This window comes from Mesocricetus auratus, unplaced genomic scaffold, assembly GCF_017639785.1.
Source record: "Mesocricetus auratus isolate SY011 unplaced genomic scaffold, BCM_Maur_2.0 Super-Scaffold_100676, whole genome shotgun sequence".
In the NCBI taxonomy this organism is placed as follows: domain Eukaryota; kingdom Metazoa; phylum Chordata; class Mammalia; order Rodentia; family Cricetidae; genus Mesocricetus; species Mesocricetus auratus.
Window position 1 is genome coordinate 76,387,323 of NW_024429266.1, and position 23,969 is coordinate 76,411,291.

Sequence of the window (23,969 nt, forward strand, 5' to 3'; positions counted from 1 at the left end):
CATCCTGATGTATCTGATACTTAGGATGGCCTCACATCATCTCTACTTAACACTTCAGCTGAAAACTATAAAATTGCTATGAGAACAAAAGGAACCATAATATTTTATAAACCGCCCTCCCTCCCCTGAATCAGGCTCCCTCTGCCATCTCTGCACAACCCTCCCTCTGAAAATATCTCTGGAGTGCTCTGCAGCCTCAAGGTCAACCTGGACTAAGACATCTCCTCTCTGATCTCATTTGCTCCTGTTTCTGTCCCAGTCATGGACTGTTTCTTCATGAAGCCAGAGTCTATACAAAATAGGTCACCTCAACTTCCTGACAAAGTTTAGGTGCACTCCCATACACACACACACACACACACACACACACACACACACACACACCAAAGTCCCCCTCTGCCCTCTGTTCCCTTTCATTCCCCTATGGGTTAGCACTTTCTAACTCCCCCAGACAATTAAAGAGTTTAAATATTTAAATGCGGTTTTTAAATGGCATTTAAAGAATTAACCCATTTTGCCCCTTGCTGGTCTAAACCACAGGGTGCCAACCGGACGTTAATTGCTTTCTTCTGGTGGGGTTCCAGACAGCTCCTCAGAAAGAAGGAGCGAGCGCACATTCCTGGCACCAATTGGCTAATTCAATTTACTTCAACAGCATTAGCCTCTGTCAGAATATTCATGAGCCGGGGAACCAGGACCCGCGGCACAGGCAGGCGGCAGCCACTCGGGCTAGGGAAGGCGCGAGGGAGGGGAAGAAGCGGACCGCGCGCGGCGCTCCGGGGACTGTGACCAGGAGGACTAGGCGGCTCTTCTCAGCCTCCAGGCAGAGAGCTGGAGCCGCGGACATCAGCGGGTTTGCTGTGCTTGTCATTAGCTCTCAACTCCTGGTGATCGCGCGAAGACTTTGGAAACATCCGAAGACAGCATTGCCGTGACACTTTTGACTTGGGGGGAAGGGGGGTGGGGTGGGGGCAGCGACACTGGCTGGGGCGAAGGGACTCAGCAGGATACCGTTCGCCCAAAGGGGAAGGCAGAGATGTGAGCTGGACATCAGCCACGGAGAAGTCTCAACGTCTCCGCGGAGGCGCCGGCTTTGCCAGGTAAAACAGAGGACTGGGGTTGGTTTCTGCGCGTCTGTCCCCAGGCACCCGAGGTCACTGGAAAAGCCAGGAGCACCCCGCGCGAGTCGGCTCCGCGCCCGCACCTTCCCCTCTACTATCCTCCTCCTTTGGGGCCTCCCTGCCGGCCTGGGCTCCACTTCCTGGGACTTTTGGGGGGGCAGGGGGAGAAAAAGAGGTCTCCTGAGCTAGAGGACAGATCTGGGAGCAGGAAAGCTGCTGCGCAGCGAGCCAGCGGAGCAGGTGGATGGGTACCCGGGATGTGCGCGCCGTGAGTGGAGGTGCCATGGGGAGCGTGGGGTGCCAGGCGCTTGACCCAGGCCCTTCGCTTCTCTCACAGCCAGTGGCGTCCCCTCAGACTGCCAAGAGAGAGGCTGCCTGAGTTTCCAACGAGGTAGCTGTGCCCGGAGCAGAGTATCAGAGATTGAGGCTTTAGGGAGATGCAGACTCCTACCGACTGATCCTGGCACCCCCGCGCCAGAGCTCGGAGGTGGGAGGAGAATGTGGTGGTGACTCTAGTCCCTGCCACCTGCCGGACATCACCAACTCCCCGGATTTCCTGTCTCTGAGTCCTGGCAGTCCCTGGGAAAGCTCTGAATTGAGCGCGGGTGTTTTGAGCTCTGCTTGTCTGGTGGTGATATTTGGGTAGCAGCGGGAGGTGAGGGGGTGAGTGGAAAGGGTCAGATAAGGTGAAACGTTCAGATCTGCAAAGAAAACGCCTCCGCAAAGCCCCAACCTGTCCTAAGCAATAAGGCAGACTGTGAGCTGGTCTCCGTGCTGTGACAGCTGGAATCTGGAGGGTAGCTTAGAGGCAATACCAGAGTCCTTTCCCAGCTGAACCTAGTTACATAGCGAAGAAGTGGGGCTGGCACCCTGGCACGGGAGAACAGCGAAGCTCAAGGCTGAGTAGATTCAGAGTTTACTGTGGACTTGCAAAGATTATTACTAAGGTCGTTTTTACTGACACAGACACCAGAAAGGATTGGGGGATTTGACTGCTACAATCACATGGAAATTGAATCTACTGCCGGGGCCCTCCACATTATGACCCAGACTTCCTCTAGTCTCTGATGTGTCTCCATCCAAGGAAATGAATGCCCCAGAATTATGGTGTCAGGGATCTGGTCAAGGATTGAATCTAGCTGAGAACAAGACAAACGACTAAAAGTCTGAACTGTAACGCAGAGGCACCCATGATTGTAGCTGCTCGCTGTATCCCTAAGCACTTGTGTTCTGTCTCAAGAAGGAGGCAGCACATTCATGGACGCTGCACGGGACTCAGCTCTCCCCTCTGATGTATTTCTACAGCTAGTCACTTGCTTGCAGTTGCATGACCCTTTCAGTCTTGAGTGTATGCTCCCTAGCAGGGGCAACCTTCCCTTTAGACACAGGAGGAAGCCTCAAGGACACCTGAGGTTTGTTGCTACCCTGTTGGCTTAGCCCTTGATCATATCCGTTCCACAGCGCAGTCTTGGCCCTGCTGATGAAGCAGAAAGCATGCAGGAGTGAGAGAGAACAGTCTGGCAGCTACTGAGTGCCGGAGATGAGGTCAAGCTTCAGAGCTGGCCACATCCTTTCCTGCCAGAGAAGAAAAAGAGGAATGAAGTGCGAATGGGACATAGAGACACTGGAATCAAGCTCTTAGAGTCTGCAGGGCTTTTGGTCACTGACTTTAGTGTGACCTTTCTTGTGCTTCTGATTTGCCAACACACCTAGCTGCCTTTCCTAATAGTACTGTTCTCATGACAAGCTCTAACTTTGAATTGTAAAAAGTGTCTTGATCATCCTGAGAAAGGACTGTCTGCGAAACACACAATATTAATGTTCTGTGAAAAGTTTGCTACCTCGCAGGTTAAGGAGGTACATTTTTTAGCATGTGTGCCATGTGGCAGTGTAACATTAAGATGGAAAACCAAAGGACAATCATAAAATGGCTTAGCATTCTTGACATTCTTTTGCATACTTGTAGAAAAATATCTTTAATTTGGAGAGTTTCTGGGTGATTTAATCAATGTTTGCACTGCTGAACCCTTCCCCTTCTAACTTTCTCCTCTGTAAAATTCTATGACCCAGTTCTCTCCACAGAGTCATTATGACAGTTGTAAGTGCTGGGGATTGAGAAGGGAGACTGAGCATGGTTGAGAGAAGTAAGTTAGGGTTTCAAGACTGGGATAGGAGATAAGGTGCATGATCTTTACAAAGCAGTTAAGTATTCTAGATTGATCAATAGAGCAACATAGGGTTAGGGACCCAGCATTGATTATCTCATGTTCTTAGATTCAAGAAAAGGACTCCATCAGATGGTGTGAGATGTCTAAGCAAGGTCCTTCTGCCACCTCTGTTAGGAGACTTTAAATGACAGTGGTGTCTGCTCCTGATCTTTGCTCCGAAAGGACTTCTTCCTTCTTCCAGACTGGAACAGAGAAGTATTTATCAAGTCAGGGGGATTAGCAGGTTTGCTGTCAGACCCTGGTGTGCTTTTCAATTTTCTCCAGTTCTGGATCGTCTCAGTCTACAGCTGTTGATGAATTTAAATAAATAGCTGGACTTCATCAAGACAGCCACTGAGAAGCACTTATGTCTTCCCCTAGTGACAAAGTTATAAAAAGATTTCCGTGATTTCTCTTTACTCATAAACTAATCCTTGCATTGTTTCCTTCATAGTGGTGAGTATTGTTTGCTTAAGCATTTTATTTATCTATTTATTTGTACAACTTTGGACTTTAAATGTGGTTTGTCTAGTGGAAGTCCATGGAAGAAGGAAAAATGTAAAGAGATACGGAAGGAAGAGCTGCTGGGTAGGACATAAATCAGCCAGAGTATATGGGGGTGGTGGTGAGAATAGGTCTTTTCACCCTGAAAAAAAAGTAGAAGTCCACTTTGGAAGAAAAGGAAGTCTGATTGTTGGCATCCCAGCCTGAAACTCAGGCAGCTGATGCCGAGAGGAGCCAAAGGGCGGTTCTTCTTAGTTTAGAGACAGCAAGACAGCCTCTGCCAAAGATGGCTGTAAACATGGGATAAAGATTTCATTGTGAGGTGGTGTGACTGGAATAATTAGAGCTGACTGTTCATTCTGACCTGCAGTGCTGCAATCAGGGCTGCAAAGCAACAAAAATAAGAGCAATTGGGGACATAAGAGAGTGGCATTTACTACTTTCATCTGCTCTTTTTCTTCTTGGTGGCATTTCCAAAAAAAAATTCCTAGTTAAGGTTTAAGGGGATGAGGTATCCCAGAAGAGTGGACAGTCGAGATGGTTCTCTTCCCCGCCTTCTATGTTGACAGGGACCAAGTCAAGACTTTTCGCCTTTTAGAACCAGCATATGAAGCTGTATTAACAAGAGTTGTGCTCAATAACTGTGGCACTAGTTAATGAAAAATTAGCAGTTACTTTCATTGTCAATTCATTCAAAATATGTACAAATGTTGCCAGACTTGCTCTTCTCCAACACTTTCTTCACAGACATTTAAAGTTCAAGGAGAAAAAAGTCCATGCTTGACATTTATTAATTTTCCCCTTTGAAATAAATTGTGCACAATAACTAATCCTTTCATTGCATTGAAAGCATACCCTCCTCTGTATTTCCCTCTGCAATTTAGAGACAAAAGAAAATGCATTTTGAATGACCAAGGTGGTTTAAGCTATTGAGCGTCTATAGTTATTAGAAGCAGTAGACTGTGACACATTGTTATTTACTAAAATATGGGACTATTATTAGTTTCTTTTGGGAAGATAGGCTTTGGGATCACAGATGGCAGGAGACCCATGGTGTCCAAGACAGGGAAGGGGAGACTTGTGTATTTATCAGATTGCAAGCTTCCCAAATCTTAATATTGGCATAGAATATAGATCGAAGTTCCTCCTGTTTGAATTTAAAATGGCCAATCTTTAAGTGTCAGTGTTAAGTATAATTGTTCTGGGAATAAAAAGCACCATTATAGAGGAAGCATAATGAAATAAGATAAGGTCATGCAATCTCCTAGAGAGAAATACTCAATTTTTCCAAGATATTCGTCTTGGATTATTTAAGAGGGTGACAGTATCTTCCCTAACCTTTACAATTTTTCTCCACCATGAATCAAAATGCACCACAAAAGCAGAACACTTGCTGAATGTTACAAAATGTAAGGGGTCCAAAATTTGGAACTGCCTAGCTCTCAGCAGGAAAAAGAAAATCCACTTCATGAAATGCACTTTCTTCAGCAATTAAAAATAGAAAGTCACATTGCCACGTTAAGTTATGGCAACAACCCATTTTAAAGAGAAATTTAGTCTTTTCACATTTAATTGCTATTCATGGCTTGCTGGCTTGCTAAGTAATTTTCCAGAATAATCTACCCATCTCTTGCTAACCAAGATGGTCTAGTTGAGAACATTCCTAATTACACATGGACTGACAATTTTAGAACCTTGGGAACACTCTACTTAAAGCATTACTTAAGTATAACACAAAATGAAAATGGCCCAACTCACTTCAAACACTCTCTTGATGCTTAGGAGATCATACATCAGAGAGCATTTGGTTTGGAGATGTATCCATGCACATGAGAGAGTAAAGAAGCTACAAACCTTTATTACTTTTAAAAACACATAAAGCTTCAATAATAGCACTCATTTCCCCCAAAAGCATAAACAGTGACTAGGTAAGGTCCCCCACAAAAGCACACATGCTAAAAATATACACGGGGTAGCAAGAAGGCTCAGTGAGCAAAGGTGCTTGCTACCAAGCCAGCTAATGATGGTCTAAGTTCCATCCCTAGGCCCATGTGGTTGGAAGTCAGACCTGACTTCACAAAGTTGTCCTCTGATCTCCATTTATACATGCCAGTCCATGTGTGTACATACATAGAGACAAACATCTAAGCATACAAAATAAATGAAGAGTGTAATAAAAACATACTTGGAATTCCTGGAATGATGGTTTGGGTTTTTTGTTTGTTTTTGCAATTTTTAGGACAGTTTGACAATCTGAATTTAGAACACATGCTGATGAATACAGTTATCTCCTAAGAGAAAAGACATCTATTATAAGAGAGGGTATAATTTTAGTTCCTAGCTCTGCTTTATAGCTAACTATAATTTTACTTTTTTACTTGTAGTATATTCTAATTTTTGTTTTGTTTTTGTTTTTTTTTTGAGACAGGGTTTCTTTGTGTAATCTTGGCTGTCCAAAACTTTCTCTGTAGACTAGGCTGGCCTCAAATTCACAGAGATCTGCCTGCATATACCTCCTAATATTGAGAATGTAGTACATTCTTAATATATATACATACATTTGTGTATATATGTTAATTTAATTTTAAAAATTTTAACAAAGTTTTTATCTTATGGACTTGTTCAGGTACTATGAAAATTCTCTATCACTGAGCTACACCCCCTGCCCTCAATTTTTTTTCAGACAATTTCAAAAGTTAAATTATATTTAATGCATATAGCAGGTCTCACACATGTACAAAGTAACATCCTTACTATAGAGAAAAGAAACAAACATCCCCATTATCTCACACAGTTACCCATCTTCCTACTGGCAGAGCAGCCACCCTCCACTCACTGAACCAAGGCCAACTACGATGCTCCAAGCTATTGTCCCTGGTTTTGAACTAGTCTAGCATACACATCTATAACCTTTGCTCTACATCTTGCCATCACACTAGCCTTGACTCCAGTGAATGGTGCTTTACTCTTTGATTCTACATTTCTCTCCTTCTTCATTCTACAATTGTATAAGTGAGATCACTCATTGCTACTCTTTCTGTGTCTAGTGTATTTCACTTGGTTGGATGTTCTTTAGATCCAGCCACAAATAATTGAATAATATACTCCCATTCATATGTTCCTATTCACCCACTCTGTACCTGTTGCTTCTCCTGGGCTGCTTCTGTATATGGTCTATTGTGATAGCAGTAAATATAAATGTGAAAGTATCCTTAAAAGTGGATGATTTCATTTCTTTTGATGTTCTCTCTAAAGAAAGTGTCTAGGTCATATGGTGGTCGCATTTGTCTTCTTTAGGAAATTCCATGCTATTTTGCAATAATAGCTATTACACTCTACATTCTGTCAATATGCATGGATTTCCTTTTATCTACACAACTCATGAACATATATCTTCTCTTGTAATTTTCAGCAACACTATGATAACAAGTCTGAAATGATGTGATGATTTCAATTTGCATTTTTCCAGTGGTTACAGATGTTGAACACTCTTTCATGAACTTGTTGGCTAATTTTATTTCTTTAGAAAACTGTGCATTCAAGTCCTCTGTTTGTTTGTTTAAAATTAGGCCTGTATTTTCATGTTAGGTTACATGAGTTCTTCATAAACCTTAGGTGCTAACCACTCATCTGAAATGTGGTTTACGATCTTATTTGCCATTCTGTAGGCTGCCCTTTCATTTCAATAATGGTTTCTTTGATGTAAGAATTTTTAGTCTTGATGCTTTTTTAATAATGTAAGTAAAATTAAATCAATGGAGTGTTCAAATTTCATGTATTTACTACACCTAGAGCCAGATTCCAGGATGGTCTTTGTTATTTCTTTAAACAAGGAACATGTGTGTAGAAATAATTGTATTATTGCTATTGTTCTGGCTTGGACTTGGAATAGATATGAGAGTAGCGAAGCTTCGAGTTCAAGATTTTGATTTTTGTCAATTTTAGCTTAGCTACTGAATGTGCTTATATCCAAATAAGCTATTTGAAATGTTCAGTGCTTCTCTGTAATGAAGGAGATACTGCCATTTGATGGTTCGCAAGTTGTCAAGCACCTGCCTTTTAAGCACTGAGTCCTAATCAGACCATTATCACTAAATTACTGCATATTCTTCTCTGTATCAACTAATTGAGGGCTAATTAATAAAACGATCATCTCCTTCCATGGCAAGGGCTACATCAGGTGGGCACACAGGTTTTGTGACACCTGGCCAATTGTCAGGCTCAGCTACAAAACTGCAGCCCTGCTTGTGACATCTGGAAGCATGAGAGAAACTCCAGGCTTCCCACTCATGCGGTATCACTGCAGCCAATACCCTTCCACACACCTGTTCTGGCGTGAGCCTTACAGTATGATAAGCTGCCTCAGCCATCCATCCTAAATCTGGAAAACAGATGCTTCCGAGGAACTAAAATGTTATAAGTAAATTGTACCCTGTGTTTTAAAGGTCTGGCCTTATTTAAATGTTGGGTGCACAGGGTGGTTGTGGTGTTTTCTAGAGAACTATACACAGTGTAATATGTTGGTATAATTGGAATCCAGCAGTCAGGAGAAAGTCCAGTAGAATTAGCATGAAGATTCAATTACCCCTTGCTTCCTGGGAAGGTTGTTTACTAGGCTGTGAAGTGGCACAGAAAGATTCGCAGTGCAACTCACTTACTCTCTGGTTGCCAATGTTGTGCAAACCAAGTTTTGACTTCCACTTTCTACCAATAATTTTAAAGATAGCTTACTAAATACCATCATGTGTAATTTATTGAATAGACATTTTCATTGTACCTAAGTCTAAATATTTTATGTTTATTTTAAATCTGTTAAAGTCATTGATAAAGTCAATGTCTAGGAAATATTTGTCAAGTGTAAATAAAGAGGCAAATTGTACATACTATAAATGGCAGATTTGCCTATCATAATAATTTTATAAATCAACAGATACAATTTCATGATAAATGTGACTAACAGAATTTCACTTAAAAGAAGCCATCTTGATTTGTAATGGGGTTTTATTAATTTAAATTTTCTCATACAATATATTTTGACAATGTTTTCTCCTCCCTCAGATCCTCCCATATCCTCCTTACTTCTCTTCTCTACTCACCCACCTTCCATGTTATCTTTCTCAAAATCAAAACAAACAAACAAACAGACACAAAAAACAAACAAACAAAAAACCAAGTAAGCCAAAAAAAAAAAAAAGGCCAGACAAAACAAATGAAACAAAAAGTCTACAAAAATACTATGGTGCTTGTTTGTGCTGCCCAACTACTTCTGGGAGTGCAACCTACCCTGGAATGTGTTGAATATCCTGTGATTCTTCACTGGAGAAAACTGGTTTTGGTTAAGGCTAGGATTTTGTCTGCTTTTAACATTTGCAGGTCCGCTGCTTACTTCCACAGTCTCTGTGAGTTCATATGCACATCAGCCCTACTGTATCTAGAAGACACCATTTCCTTGGAGTCTTCTATCACCTCTGGCTCATACATTTTCAGCATAGATCCCTGAGGCTCAAAGGGAGGGCTTTGGTGAAGACATCCCTTGAGAACTAAGTGCTTCAAAGTCTATCACTCTCTGTACATTGTCCAATTTTGAGTTTCTATGTTAATTATCATCTACCACAAGAAGAATCTTGATGAAGTGTAAGTGATGCACTTATCGATGAGTGTAACATTATTTCATTAGTGGTCATTTTATTGCTATATCCCTTTAGTAGAATAATAGCGACAAGTTAGCCTTAGGCCTGTGACCTATCTAGTCTTAGTTCTTGGCCACTTTAGCAGTGTCAGGTGTGGGTTCCATCTAATGGAGTAGGCCTTAAATCCAATTTGAAAAAGTGTTCAGTTATTTCCATAATATGTGTGCCACTAGCACACTAGCACAACTTTTTCATGCTGAGTTAAGATCAGTGACAATGTATTGCTTTTTAAATTTGGAAGGTTATTATCAGTCTGTTATGATTATCAAAAGAAAACCCAAAGAGTCCTTGTAGTTAACGAAATCTTGCCCATTCCTATTTAAGACCTGGTGAAAGACCAAGTGAAACTAATGGATGCTATGGGAATTTCTGTACCCATCCCATGGACAAACTTTGTATTTTCTGTATGTTTGCCTGTTTAGATATTGTGCCAGAGCACTGTACATTGACCACAAGGATTTAGTTTACACAGACTTGGAAACTGGAAGTCTGAAATCAGGATGTTGGCATGTCATGTTCTGCTGAGAGTTGCAGACTACCACCTTCTAGTATTCCCACATTACTGAAAGAAACTCTTTTCAGGCACTCTTGTATAAGAGAACTAATCCCATTCGGGAGTGTCCCACAGGTACCTCCCAAGACCACTCTTCTGAATACCATCACAGAGCAGTTGTGATTTCAGCTTAGGAATCTTAGGTTCAGAAGCATTTGGATTCTTACCTTATGCCAGAAAATTATAATGTAATACACAATATTATTTTTAAGATTTCTGCTTTGCAAACCTCTTGAGTTGCTACAGCAGAGGCTTTATTTGGAGTAGAAATTTGCAAAGTCATTGTCATTACATCATTGAAAGCAAGTATTACAGTTGAAAGTCTGAATTATGTAACCTTTGAGAGTACTAAATAAGGATGCACATTTTTGGGTATACTTTCTACAAATTGGCAAGAACTCCCAAGGATATTCATCTTACAAATAAAGATTAAGTAACATTATTTCATTATCATATCAACTCTCATATAAAGCAAACGCCATCTGGTGACCAAGTACATATCTGTTGATATTCTGGTTTTGAAGTGTTTTAGTTGCATCACAATTACCTTAGCCTACACATTCAACTACAGAATACTGGAATATTTATTTCAGTCTATAAATGTGAGTCATATTCAGATTTGGAAGTAATAACGTTGAGTAGTCATTAAGAAATTGTTCCGTTTGGCAGTTCAGCACCTCATCTTGGTGGAATTCAGGAAGCTAGGCATGTTATTTCCAGGACTATCTAACACTGGGTAATCAAATTGCATAGGGATGCCTCTCTCTCTCTCTCTCTGTCTCTCTCTCTCTCCCCCTCTCTATCTCTCTCTGTCTCTCTCTCTCCCCCTCTCTATCTCTCTCTGTCTCTCTCTCTCCCTCTCCTTTTCCCCCCTCCCTCTCTGACTTTTCAAGACAGGGTTTCTCTCTGTAACAGTCCTAGCTGTTTTAGAACTTACTTTATAGACAAGCTGGCCTTGAACTCACTGAGATCTTCCTGCCTCTGCCTCCTAAATTCTGTGATTAAACACATACAACACCATGCCTTCCACTAGCTGTTTCTTTAAACATGCATACACACGAAAACAACATGGAAGTGCTACGTACTTCTTGGGCACTTCAAAATATTCACTCATGTCAGCTAAGTGTATACTATCAAGCAAGAAAGAAAATACAACAATAAAGTAAATCACCATTTAGTTAGTCTATTACCTCTAGTCCACATTCTGTGTTGAGAGATTCTCATACATTACTTGGGGTATTTTCTCTGTCCACATTGCTATCATACTACATAGTATCATACTACACATGCTGAAACAAAGGCACAAACATCAATGTAGTCATATTTCCAACTCAAGACTCAAGTCCCAACAAAGTCTGACAACTGAATTGCACTGCCTCCTTCTAATAATTGTTCTCAGAGCATCACTGACCTCTTACCCCACTAATTTGTCTGGAGGAGTATCTTCTGCATTGGAAGACATGTAACAGCATCCCTGCCTATATGCTAGCTTGTGACAATCAAAAGTGTCTCCAATTATTGACAAATGTCCCAAAGGGTCAAAATAGCCCCAGCTGATAACAACTCCATCCTTGCATATTAGAATAAGTGTTTCAATTTGAGGATGGAGGTATTCAGCTTTCAAATCATAAACAATTTTTGTACAAACTAGGTATTTTTAAAAATTTCGATAAGCCCATTGAGGGAAATGATAAAATAGCATGCCTGTGTCAAGACTAAGTCTCTCCCCACTAAGTTCATTTGTTTGAGATCCAAATTGACTAGGAGATTCCTTGGACTGCCTCAGTCTACCAACAATGACTGGAACACAGCTGAAAAATTTGAACCAAACCAATTAGTAGAGCATCTATTAGAAAGTTCTAGAAGAACAACTTTGTACTTCCTAAGGGTGATATCTGCTAGTGATGGAAGCCAGGATCTTGTATGTGCTGGGTGAACACTCTACATCTGGTTTCCAGCCCTGTCTCCTGATTTTTCTGAACCAGAGTCTCAGTATTTTAGCTTAGACTAACCTCAAGCTCACAATCCTCCTGCCTCTGTTTTGCAAATGTTGAGATTATAGCCAAGGAATACTACAACTAGAAATGCATTACTTATTTTTGGAATATAATACTAGGGAGTATACCAAGAACCCCATGTGCTATATCACTGCCCTTTCTCCAACAACCCCCAATCTGGGATGGAATCCAGGGTCTTCTCAGGCATTCTAGGTAAGTACTGTACTACTGAATTATACTGCCATCCCTTAGCAATAAAAGAGTTCTTCAATGAATTAATGATATCTTTATTGGCCCAGTACAGGATTTGGTCGCTCTGTTGTAGGCTTCTGTCTGAACTTCTCATATATTACATTTTGTTTTAACTAGAGTCATGTTTGCACACAGTATTGTATGACAATCATAGTTACAAATTTCATGAAACCTGAACAAAGATACGCTAGATGAAAACACAGGATCAAAGAGGCATGTGCTAGATTTAGCAGGATGAAATGGAACACAACCACCCACCAGTGAGGAGAACAAACTGCATGGAAGTTGAAGGGCACACAAGGCTCACTTGGTTGCAAGGTACTTCTCATACTCAAGCCACCAGAGACCTGTTCATTTCACATTTCCAAAGATGAGCAATCCTGCTTTGATTTTGATCAAGGTGCACTTGATATGGTATGTTCCACTCTTCACATTCTCCTTGAGTCATGGTTATGGAATTGTCTGTCGGGAAGGGTCCTACAACGTGCTGTTCACATGAGAAATGGTTGATGGTCTTCAAATGGAAAACCTGACATACACCAGACTAAAAAGACCAAAATAGGCTCCTTCAAGTATCAGGGATCTCTTCATTTAGAAAAGAAAATCAATTTATTCTGCATCACCTTGCAAGCCTGAACTAGGGTCACTGAACAGAAAATGCTTAGAAGCATATTTTATCTAATTGTAATGATGAGCTTGCTAATGACAAATGGGTCTACACTAGAGAGTGTAGAGGTGACAGTGACAAGGGCCTCTGAGAGTACAAGCATCAGGAATGGGGATGGGTCAGAAATTTTCAAGGCACTTTCCAGCACTCAATGTGTCTGACAATTTTTTTGCCTTGGAGGAGGCTATTAGTGACCTTGTAATCTACTTTTATAATTTTATTAAGAAAAGCAAGATCTATTATTTTCCCTAGCCTACACACTCAGTTATTGAGGTAAATGCTGTAGAGTAGGCAGGAAGGAGTCTTATCATGTTCCACATAGAACAAGAATTTCTCAGTGGAGCCAACAACCGTAAAGGCACCTCATTCAAAAGATCTTGTGTATTCTTGCAAAGTCCATGAAGGTTTGGAGAGACAGATCAGTGGGTAAAACTCAGACAAGCTTAGAATTGTGTATCCCCCGGTCCTTACAGAAAGCCAGATGCAGCTGTGAACATCTTTAATCCCAGAACAGTGGTGGGAAGATGAAAGACAAAGATGGGAAAGTCCTCACTGATTTTCAGATTAGCTAGTCTGGTATAGTTTGTGGAAAGACACAGAAAACCTGGTGGGAAGCAACGTATTGTCTTCTGCCCCTTCTACCTGTGTGCCAAGGCATATATGCTTCTGCAACCATACAAATACACACATAACACACACACACACACTCTATAAAAGAGAACAGTTTGAGGTAGAAACAAGTCCCATCCCACTGAGTCACAGAGGAATTAAGTGGCTCTCTCAAGAGCTCACAACCAGTGGGTGACTCTAGCCTTCCTTCTTGAACCTGATTCTGCCCAGAACTACAAAGTCTCTTGTCAACTACTACAGTATACCACTTCATCTGTTCAGCAGGGATGCACAATTTTATTTGAAATGTTGGCAACTTCCACAGTTGGAGACATATGGCTACTTATGCAAATACTCAAAACATCTTCCAAAGCCTAAAATACATCATTTCAAAAATTATTTGCTATTTTCTATTACAAATGATGTTGCTCCATTCAGACACTTCAAACTGTCTTAAATTGATGTTAAGTAAATGAGCAAAACAAGATTTTTAGTGCTTATTTCAGTGTCTGTAAAGGAAAGACTGACAACAACATTTTGAGGCAGTTCTGGAAATCAGGGAACAAGAACTCAGGTCTCCAAGCTGCAAGGCACGGGAAACCAGCTCACAGCTCTGATCCCAGTTGCCCCAGGAAGTCCTGACAGTCATTCTGCTGGTGATTACTGTGTCATACTGGGTTATCTTCTATTTTATGATTATCTTGCATATTTCAAAAAGCAAACTGATTTTAAAGATGATCTCGTAGTATAGGGAGATGGTGCAGTCAGTAAAGTACTTGCTGTGATGCATAATGATGAGAACCTAAGTTTAATCGCCCATAACCTATATAAAAAAAAGTCAGAAAAATGGTTCTTGCCTATAATACCAGCACTTTGGCTTTAACACAGGATGATCTCTGGGGATTGCTGGCCAGCCACTCTATCCAATCAGTGAACTCCAAGTTCATGGAGAAACCCTGTCTCCAAAACTGACATAAAGAACAATTGCGGAAGATACCAACGTGGAGTCTACCTGTACATATACCCACACTATTACACATTAACATGTATACACAAGCACATAAACACTTACAACTACTGCTTCTATCTTTATTATCTCAGTTCCAAAATATAAAATAAAATAGCTGGGTGGTGGTGGTGCACACCTTTAATCCAATGCTAGGGAGGCAGAACTCTGTAAATTCTATGCCAGCTTGGTCTACAAAACTAGTTCCAGGACAGCCAGGGCTACACAAAGTAACCATTTATCGAAAAACCAAAATAAAAACAAGTGGTAAAGTAAAATAAAAATCCACCAATGTAAATGATTTAAGTCACTCTCCCTGTATGTCCAGGATCCAGTCACCTTGGAGATAGGATTGAGTTGAAGATAGCTTCTCCTTAGTAGATGGAACCTAGTGACTTATTCAGCAATACTGTTTCCTGAATACTATTCCGGGTGATAATCAGCAAGAGATTTAAAATACAGCTTGGCATTTGCCTTCTAAAGCTACTGCTCCTCTGGTGCTTATAGGCATACGATGTTTATGGAAGTTTGTAATTCTATGTTTATCATTCTTGCAAAGCATCTGGGCACTTGCTATAAGGACCATGGTGTTTATCATATAACTGAAAAACGGATCTGATTCAACTCTCTGTGGAGTGATTATTTTGCTAAAAGTCAGGAAACTTTGCTGTGTTTAGGGTTTGGAAAGCTGCAGGGAAACCCATTTCTATATCTGCCAATGACTAGGGTCATCTGCTGTTAATGGGATGGCTTGGTGCTAGATGCTCATAGCCTGCGGTACCCCTCCCAACACATGTCAGGAATCACTGGCTCAGTGAGCCTCTTACCTTTACACTTGCTCATCAGGGTACCATTTCGCCACATCAAGTGTGGCTTGAAGAACATTTCTGTGACTTTGTGAAAAGGTGTGGTGATTAGAAAGCTTATGTTTTATGCACAACTCTTCCCCCTGGGTTTTTAGGTTATTTCACACAGGGAAACCTTTATAAAAAGATTGTTCTCAATGTACTTCATGATAGTGGGTATTATAAATCAGAACTCAGATATCTCCATAATGAAGCATGGGAAATATCTCTACAGCTATAAAGTTCGGGGAATAGGGCATATGAGTCTAGAAAAGCGAGCCTTGAATCCTACACTAGGTCCTCTGAATGGAGGGCTTGATTGCCTATTTGGGGGATTTAAGCAGAATAAAATAGGATTAACATGAGGAGAAAACAAAGATGTTTTCCTCTCTAGATTCACCAAGCCTAAGACCAAAGAGGTCCCACTAGTGTGAAAAAATGTACAAACTATTGCTCAAACCATGTCCTGACTGTTTCATATTTTTTGCTTTGGTGCAAGTCACAGTCATTTCTATAGCCATCTCTAAAGTCATTTAGAATTCTAAAACATGGAGATGATCTAAAACAATACCACCCTAGGAATACTACTGAATAACTTAAGCATTCAAATACCGTAGGCTATGTTTTTGGAATAACTAGAGCAGGAGCAAGAGATATATAGAAAAGCAAAGATTGATAACTATGTCATTGCCTTTATATGTGAAAAAGCTGGAAGTATACCATTGCTACAGGTTTTTGGTGTTGTTGCCATAATATGTACCCTTTGAAGTAAAAGGATCTCTGATTTCCCTTCTGCAGCCTCCCCTCACTATACAGGACCCAAAAGTAACTCTGAAATATCTCTCACATTCAGTGCTGGGTAGAAGGAGTATTTAAGCCAAATTGAAGGCATCAAAAATAACTACACTGAAAAGTCACAGTCACGCTCAACAATAAACAATTTATGGAAAGAACTCTGAAAAAATTGTTGTTTAAAAAATTGAAAAGCATAGCTCTTGACAAGTGTTCTTTATTTATGAGTATAAGTAGAGTTTTTCAAGAGATATAAAAATACTAAAATAAGATTGACTCGTACATTTCTCTTTGATATCTGGCAAAAGGGGAAATCTAGGTAGCTCTGAGGTTAATTGCATGTTTTAATTCAATAATCATTATCTGCACTAATTGAGAGAACAGGAGAGGTTTGAAAGATGATGTGAAATCATAGATGATTCAAGAGGATTTATAGCTGATTAAGGAGGTGTTTTGGTGAATTGGGTACAAGTCATCATGGGTTCCAGCAAATTAATTTTTCCTAGAGATAGAGAACTCTTATAATTCAGGTGCAGACACCTATGAACACTGTTCCTAAAAAATAAATTATTCATTTGTTGATGCGTTTACACATGTATACAGTATATTTTGATCATAGCCATACCTCATTCCTCACTTCTTATTCTTCCTGGACAGCTCACCCCCTCCCCAACAACTTCATATCCCTTCTTATTTCCCTTATTTACTTTCAACACACTAAGAATAGTGCTGCCCGCATGCGCATGGATGTAAGGCATCTCCTGTAGCACCGGTAATCTTCCAGGGGACACACAACTGGAGGAAACTCACTCTCTTCCCCTAGCAGTCATCAGTGGAAACAGTTCCTCCTCTAAGGGTAGGAGCTACCTCTTAGTGAACCCCTAAGGGTTGTGAACCCCTCTCTATCCATGCTGAAAAGCTGACTGGTTTTATCTTGTACAGGCAGCCACAACTGCCTTGAATAGGTGAGTGCAATGGCCCTGTCATGCCCAGAAGATATTATACTCCAGTAGCACCTCTCATGTTCCATGTTCTGGCTCTTACATTCTCTCTGTTTCTGCCTGTGCTTTGTTCATGAGCCTTGGGGACAGGAGGTATGAAATAAAACTCACATTTCAGTTATTCTCTTAATTTTAATCACCATGAGTCTCTGTATTAAAATATGTCACCCATAGTCATGGGGGAAGGAAGCTTCTTGGAGATGGTTGTGCTGATGTGAATGAAATGGTCCTCATAGGTTCATATATTTGAACACTTGGTAGCACCAAGTTGTTAGAACTGGGTAGGATTAGGAGGTATGGACTTGTTGAGGGTGTTCAATGGAGGTAAACATTGAGAATTCAAAATACTCCAGCCATTCTGACTCTGTCTCTCTTCCCCTCCCTCCCTCCCTCTCTGCCTCTTTCCCTTCCTCCCTTCCCACCTCCATCTCTCACCTCCCCCCTCCAGTCTTTCTCTTTCTGCCTGTTGTTTGTGGAGCAGGATATAAGCTCTCAGATTCTGCTTCAACACATGCCTGCCTGCCTACTGTCATACTCCCCACCAAGATGGTCATGAACTCTAGTCCTATGAACCTGTAAGCCAAGCTAAATACCTTTTTAAAATAAATTGCCTTGTCCATGGTGTTTTATCACAGGAATAGAAAGACAGAGATGTGAGAGCTCTACTAATCTATGAATATGAGAGTAAGTATTTAGAGGATATTAATGCTATCCATCTGGCAAAATACTAGCTGCTTTTCTCTAGAATTTATGCCCTCCTTATCTAACAATTTTTGACCAGGTTTATAGTAGCAGACATCAGTCCCCTATTATAGAAAATACCTTAAATCTATTCAGAAAGCTATTAATTACCTCTCTTACTTCATGTTACCATTACCTCAATGGGCATATCATTGGTTATTGCAGTTTTTGTAGTTCACAATTGAGTAAGAAGACTGTTGATGGCTTTTGCCTTTCAACAGCCTATGTAGTACCAAATAGGAAGGAAGGTAGGAAGTGTCTAAGACAGTCCCAGCTCGATCTCTCCACTGGACATGGCCCCTACTTTATCATTCCATTTTCTCCCTGCCCTGAACTGGGCTAAACCCATCAACAGAGTACTGGGATTACCTTTTGTCAAGTGTGTCAGAAAATCCAATTGTCTTTGTTTTTATTGTTCCTCCTATTTTCTATCCCCTTAGAAGTCCTGTGTTTATTCAATGTGTGGGTCTGAGATCTAGAACTAGGAGCTCTTGAATTGATTAACCAAAGAACTTCTTGCCCCAGCTGCAAATGCTGATGACCCAAGCCAGGTCTGATTGTCTCCAAACTGTTTACCACTATTAAAAACACAAAAACAAAAAACAAAAAAAAATCCTTTAAACGTGTCTCTAAAGCAAATTAGAGTATGAATTATTTCAAAAGGGATTTTATGCAAAGTGAATAGCTGTCAACAAAGCTGTAATTAAGAAGAGGAGCTGTCAATAAACTTGGGAGAATAATTGTTGGAACAAATACATTTTATCTTATCTCATTTCTACCTTTGCCTCACATGGCCTCCTCCAGATTCATCTAAAGTTCTTTCCATTTAAGTTAAAAGGAAAAACTTCACATGTAGCTCTTCAGATACTGAGAATTTCACAGATAAAACACCTCTTCCCTTCCAGATGAGTTCACAATTAAACTTGCAATGTTTCAGGGCTGTGGTGGTACCTGCCTTTAATCCCAGCACTCTGGAGGCACAGGCAGGTGGGTCTCTGTGAGTTTGAGGCCAGCCTGGTCTACAAAGCTATACAGAGAAACCCTGTCTCAAAAAGTTAAAAAAAAAACTTGCAATGTATTTTTTGATCAAAGATTATCCATTTCCCTCTCTAGGGATCCATGAAGATTACCAAACAAAACAGAACAAAACAAACAAACAAAAAAGTCATATCATTGGTTGGTGATTAAAGAAATAAAGATATCGCCCAAGTGTGTCTGGAACAATTCCTATGTCAATTTCAGCTTTATTTGTATTCTTTCATCACTTAGATTTTCTGGTTATTTACCTACAACCTCTCCCCTACCTATAATTAAATCCACATCATGTTTCTCCTGTTTGCTAGAACATTTGCAGTCTTGACAGACATTTTAAGTGTACACATTCTTTGCCACATGGGGCACTTTCTTTACACTTCCACTCTTAGGAACAGTTTCTGACCTGGGCTTGCTCATGCCAGTCCTACTTCTTAAACATTTATGCGTATATTATGTACATACACACTTCTCCCACACTATCCCTTATCCAAGCCCTAGGAGAAATGCACTCAGAGCATCTTCCTTCACACTATACCTCTCTAAGCCGGGACCAAAGGCCAAATACAGTAGCATCCAACATTAGGCTAAAGGCTGTATAAACTCCTTAACTGCCACATGTGCATGACCAAAGAAACAGACACAGAATGACCAAAGTGGGCGTTTTAAGCCATTCCATATGGTGGTGGTTCAACTAGTGAGGCTCCTCTATGGTGCTTGTGTAGCATTAAGACTGATCCAGCACTAAAGTCTCACTGAAATCTATGGAGTGTGAGTGACTTTCCCAATGCTCACAAAGGAGACGAACCTGAGATGGCCTGGCTTCCTGAGACCTTATTACCCCCGCTCTCTCTCTCTCCCTCCCCCCTTCCTCTCTCACCATGGAAGTCAGAGGACAACTTGTGGAGTTGGTTCTTTCATTCCACCATGTGGGTTCTAGGAGTCTAACTCAGCTTGGCAGCAAGCACATTTATCTACCAAGCCATCATTTTGGCCCTATGCCCAACTTTTTCAAGTGGACTCTAGGGATCAAACTCAGGTTCTTATACGATCATATTACCAACTCTTTCCCTAGCCTAACATCACATCACACCCTGTTCTTGTACAGCAACTCTCTTCTATTTTCCCACTTCGTTGCTGAAATGCTTCTATACTGGCTTGATGGCCATTGAATTTTCATGTTGCTTAGGAACATCTATTGCTGCCTATCAAGAAATGTGCAAAGAACCTTTTTTCCCATTTTATTGCTTTATGTTGTGATATCATCATATAAACTTTTTTCAAAATTATTACTAGTCCCTTGACCTCTGTTCTCATACTAGCAGCATATGAAGCTTTTGAATGAGGTTTTACTGGGCACCTGGGGTCTTGCCTTGATGTGTCACAATCACCATTAAGATTGGTAAATCACAGAATGATTCCATTCTCCCTTTAAAGGAACTATAGATTGGTGATTGGAGGTTGAAAATCAGACAAAGGATACCATCATTACAATGAGAGCTGAAGTGTAATGTGTCATAACAAAACACCCAAACTCAGAAGATGAACCCAACAGTAAGTTACTTCTTATACAGCTTCCTTCTGAGGACTTGACTTCTTAGTGGTAACTCCAAAATTCAGACTGCTTCTGCCTTGTGTCTCCAGCTCTCCTAGTTAAGGGAAACAAAAACCTTTCCTGTCCTCAAAGCCAGGAAAGAACAAAGAGAACAAGTAGAGAAAGTCTTCAAGAATGTTTTACAGCCAGGGCTGAGAGGCCATTCACTGTCCACACTCCTGCCATATCGATGGAACCTTAGGATAAGAGAGGCTGGGAAATACGCCCTTTCTGTGTGCAGAGGAGAGGATAGACAAATATCTTTAGGCTCTGATACAGCTCATAAATTAGCAATTCACATCAATTATCTGTGCTTGTGGCACTGGACACAAGAGAACACACTAAATAATAAAAAGCCAGGCTCTATCTGAATGCTTGCAATGTTCTGTGCAGTTACCCTTGGCTCTACCAGTGCTATCCAAGACTTGTTCATGACCCCAAACTTTCTTCATAGTTACTGACCCTTACCCCTATAAACATAACCTTGTTCTATTTGTAGATTTTCATCACTGATAACCTGATTAAAGACTGTAGTAGCTACCTAGAGTATGACCCTGTTTATAAGCAAAGCAATATCCTGCTATATCCATTTATAGAGGGTCAGGTCTTTCACTGTTCGCTAGACTCATTCTCTTTAACAGAGGAGGACCTCCATGCACACTCAATTATCAATTTATATCAGTTATCTTTGCTTTGTAGCACTGGACATGAGAGGTAATATCTGCATCTTAGTTTAAAAACAACAAAAGATGAAATCCAAACTAGTTTAAATGTAGAAGAACAAAGATACAGATTCTAGCAATAGATAAAGGCACTGTCTCTGGATCTAGAAACAGACAATGCTGCTTCCAGAAAAGACATGATTAGTACCACCACTACCAGAAGTTACCCCATTTGATGTGGACATCACTCTTCCATCTGAGGATGAGCTCCTGGAGCAACCTGTAGGGGTTCAGCCCCCTGATGTTACAGTCTTGTTGGCTGTAAGCCCCTAGCCCTGTTCTTATATTCCTGGACAGGTTTCTTCATATCTCTGAGAAAGTTCAGGCATTTTTAAATTGAGATTAATAATGCTGACACCAAAGGAATGGCATTTGATTATCTACAGAAAACAATTTTTACCTATCTCAACACATAGAGCATATATACATGATTAATGTTGGTCAAAAATGTTAATAGAAAATATAATATTTTGACTCTATACTACATTCACTGCCCCAAAATATATACTGAAATTTTAACTTTTAAAAAGCCATCTTTTTAGGCGCTGCATGGGGTAGAGAAAGCAGCGTGCTTATGGCACACAAATACTTGTGCCAGCATTGTGACTCTGGACACATGTCTTGAACTCTTGCTTTAATACAGAACTACCTCTCATGTCACAAGATTAACGTCCAAGTATCATAAGATAACCTATAGAAGTCTGTAACTGGGTAGACAGTTCATATGGAGTCACAATTGTCTCTTAAATGCATCTGTAATAGAAAGTAATGTTTTAAACTATGAGAGGGAGAAAACCCGTCTTATAAAGCATGTTTTGAGAGAATAATTGAAGGTTTCTAGGAGATGCTTAATACAATGGTGGTTTTGATCTTTGACCTTCATTGCTTCCCACCCTCCCTGGAGAATGGGTTCTTCATAAGAACTCTATTCAAATGATAATCACTATGCAGAAACTCAATGTCTCTTCATTCAGGAACTTACAGTACACATCTTAATAAACCATAATGAACTGAAGACATGAAGAACAGGATAAACAGGCCTCTCTCTCCAGCTGTCATGTCAGTTTGTGACAGCAACTGGTATTTCATTGTAAAAGATGCTAATTTCAATCTGAGCAGCACCGGTGTTGCGAGGAGCATAAAAGGAATTCTTGATTCTCTATTTCAGTAGCCGTGGTCCCTAGGGATACGCTTGGAAACTTCAGATCACATATGGCAAAGTCCTGTGATAAAATATGCATCAATGGAGCCTCGTGATTTATGATAATAAAGAAACAGAAAGTTTTACCTTCTACTAACTGTGCCTGCTACTTTCCCTTTTACTACTTCTAGAAGCTTTGTAAATGACATTTGTTGTTCTGATTATTATGGCGTTCCGTACTGGGACCACCAGCACATTTCTGTTACCATTGTGCTGAGTTCCTGGGGGCTTCTCCTGAAATCATTTCAATAATAAGAATTTTCTGATGGAAATTTAAGATATAACAATAGCTTTAGATGCTGGGACTAGATTAGTTGCCTGCCAGAATTAAGCAAGCACTAATTGTTGTTTCAGATTAAATAGTGGTAGTCAGGCTAGAGGAGGAGGAAATTAAATTCTCAAAACCATATGCATTATAGATCGTACCTTGTGGGAAGGGAGAGAAAGCCAGGGGTGAAGTTATGTTGTTACTCTGGTCAAAGACATGGGCTCTTTGCTAGTTTACATTTATATCATTCATTCCTCTCTCCTGTGTACATGGAAGGGATTGTTGAGATAATCTTTCTTCTCTCAGATTGAAATAATAGTAGGAGATAGTTGAGGCAGAGAGGGAGAGAGTGTTGAATATTCTCCCTTGACAAAATACAATTAGCTCTTCTAACTCTTCCCAATGGCCAACCAACAGCAAATTATGGCAACATGTAACAAGCAACAGCAAAGTCTTCAGAAGACCAAAGATTTTAGTTGTTTTACACTTTTTCTGTTCCATCCCCCAAAGTTCTTTGTCATGGGAAATTATTCACACTGAACCCAGTCATGCCTTACTCTATTTCAGTCCTTGGGTGCCACACAAAGTAATTCACCTAACTTACTTTACCAGCTCTTCACACATATGAAGGAAGCCTCCCTGGTCTCTAGCTGGCATCCTTCCTGGCCACCTCTGCTTAGGGTTCATGATTTCTGCTGCACAGTTCCCACCTAGATAGTCATTGCCCCATCCATTCATCTCTACAATCAAAGCACAGATCCTACAGCAGCTTCCAACTTAAAACCACCTACTTCATCATCTAGAGAAGAACTCTCAAAGATTGTGTTTGGTTGCTGAGATATTTTAGGGTTGTTATCCCAGATATCTTGGTAGGTAATAGTTAAGTGAAGCAATCATGAACACAGTCTTCAAATTTAATCAAACCTTTTCTTCTGGCATCAGTGCTTGTTTCTTGGATCTCAACAATATTTATATGGGTGTCTTTGAGATTTTACACATTGATTATCTTTGCCTCAATCATGAAATTAGATATTTTTATTAAGTACTTGTATGAGAAGTATTATTTATATAAAAATTTCGTTTCTTTGTGTGTGTGCTCGCACACGTGTGTGTGTGTGTGTTTGTGTGTGTTTGTATGTGTGCATATGGGGGCCAGAAGTCAACATT

The 23,969-nt window shown here is 40.4% G+C and overlaps 1 protein-coding gene across 3 annotated transcripts in view; it reads left to right on the top strand.

Annotated features, from left to right (window-relative positions):
* Positions 1 to 578: 578 nt before the first annotated feature.
* Positions 579 to 23,969, top strand: part of Cdh20 (cadherin 20) — a 238,774-nt gene continuing 215,383 nt past the window's right edge. For 2 of the 3 annotated variants that reach the window (XM_040737757.1, XM_040737755.1), the window contains exon 1: positions 971 to 1,100. The gene's annotated coding sequence lies outside the window, so the exon portion shown is untranslated. Of the gene's footprint in view, positions 1,101 to 23,969 lie in introns of all 3 variants that reach the window. The other variant, XM_040737753.1, reaches the window with a different exon arrangement.